Source organism: Tupaia chinensis, unplaced genomic scaffold (assembly GCF_000334495.1).
Source record: "Tupaia chinensis unplaced genomic scaffold, TupChi_1.0 Scaffold148768_1, whole genome shotgun sequence".
Taxonomy (NCBI): domain Eukaryota; kingdom Metazoa; phylum Chordata; class Mammalia; order Scandentia; family Tupaiidae; genus Tupaia; species Tupaia belangeri.
Genome location: NW_006208615.1, coordinates 673,906 through 675,917, shown reverse-complemented (window position 1 = coordinate 675,917; position 2,012 = coordinate 673,906). Strand labels below are relative to the sequence as shown.

General features: G+C 39.2%; 1 pseudogene; it reads left to right on the top strand.

The window, feature by feature from the left end:
• The window catches only part of LOC102473018 (hsc70-interacting protein pseudogene), a 1,117-nt pseudogene extending 476 nt beyond the window's left edge, over positions 1-641 (top strand).
• The last annotated feature ends 1,371 nt before the right edge of the window (positions 642-2,012 follow it).

Below are 2,012 nucleotides of genomic sequence, written 5' to 3'. Positions count from 1 at the left end.
TCCACAAAGTTACAAAAGCAAATTCCTGCCCCTCGAGACTGTGACAGAGCCATTGAAACAAAGCCTGATTCAGCTCAACCTTACAAGTGGCGAGGAGAAGCTCACTGACTTCTGGGCCATTGAGAAGAAGCAGCACATGATCTTGCCTTTGCTTGTAAACTGGATTATGATGAAGAGGCTAATACCATGTTGAAAGAAGTTCAACCAAGAGCCCAGAAAATTGCAGAACATCAGAGAAAGTATGAGCATAAACATGAAGAGTGAGAGATCAAAGAAAGAATAGAAAGAGTTAAGAAGGCTCAAGAAGAACATGACAGAGCCCATGAGGGAGGAAGAAGCCAGATCAATCAGGAGCTCAGAATGGCTCTTTTCCAGGTGGCTTTCCTGGAGGAATGCCTGGTAATTTTCCTGGAGGAATGCCCGGAATGGGAGGGGGTATGCCTGGAATGGCAGGCATGCCTGGGCTCAATGAAATTCTTAGTGATCCAGAGGTTCTTGCAGCCATGCAGGATCCTGAAGTTCTGGTGGCCTTCCAGGATATGCCCCAGAACCCAGCAAACATGTTAAACTATCAAAGCAACCCAAAGGTTATGAATCTCATCAGTAAATTGTCAGCCAAGTTTGGAGGTCAAACACAATGACCTTCTGAAAAGTAAAGTCCTTGCTGAAGGATAAGCAACTCAGCTCACCTAATGGATGTTGCAGTAATACAAACCAGTGTACCTCTGACTTTCTCATCAAGAAAGCTGGGGTGCTTTGAAGATAATCCCTACCCCCTGCCCCAAATGCAGTTGAAGCATTTTACAGTGGTTTGTCATTGGGGTATTCATTCAGATAATGTTTTCCCAGTAGGAATTACAAACTTTAAACACTTTTTAAACCTTAAATGTATTTAAAAGAAATTAAAAGAGTGTATTAATTCCTACATTTTTCTTTACTAAAGATTTTGGGACCTTTCTCTGAATTATTGGGCAAGGAAGATACTTAACTATGGAAGATTTATTACTCTAGCTTGATGAGTTAAATAAAGGTTTATTAGTAGGAGGCAAATGTAATTCATTTAAATAGATAAAGTTTGAGTTGAATATATGGTTACTGGGGCATTCTGATTTATTTTGTAAAATACTTCATTTTAAAAAAAAATTATTTATTTCAGTAAAACTATAGAGACCAGCAGTATTTCAATAGGCCCTGGTTGGGGACTGGCAGTTTTTGGAGGGGCGGCAGCCATCTGTGTTTTTGTGTAATTTGGACCTTGTACAGGCTGCCTTCAGGCTTATGCTGTGGAGAAGGGGGGAATTTGTATAATGCTGAAGTAGAGTTGGATTACTCTTAGGTCTCTTTTTGTCCAATATATCAAATAAATGTTTCATACTATTTCCACACAGGGGAAAGAATACTTTAAAAATGGACAGTTGTCTCATGTTGATGAGGCTTCACAAAGCCTTCAATTTTCTAAAATTGTTGTATACGTTCGGTCCAATTATACTCAACTAACCTGTAGTTGAAAAGGAGGATTAAGATGGAAGACATTACTTGCTATATGCCCATTTTTTTAAAAAAATAGAAGAAGAGCCACAGAACAAAGAAATAAAATACGGGGATAGATTAGAGAACAAAGAGACAGAAAAATTATGTATCCTTACTATATAGTAGAGACATTAGTAACTGTAGGTCTTACATAAAGGAGAAAACAAAGCTGAGTACAGTGGCACACATCCATGGTCCCAGCTACTTGAGAGACTGAGGCAGGAGATTGTGAGTTCATGGCTAGCATGCACAACATAGCAAGACCCTGTCTAAAGAGCTGGGCATGGTTAGGCACACCTGTGATCCCAGCTGCTCTGGAGACTGAGGCAGAAGATAGTGATATAATGAGATGTGTCTAAAATACACACACAAACACTATTCAATAACTGGCACTATAATAACTAACTTTCAATAGAAATAAGAAATTGGACTGTCACCTACGGCTGTCACAAAAATTAATTCCAGATTGATTAATGACTCAA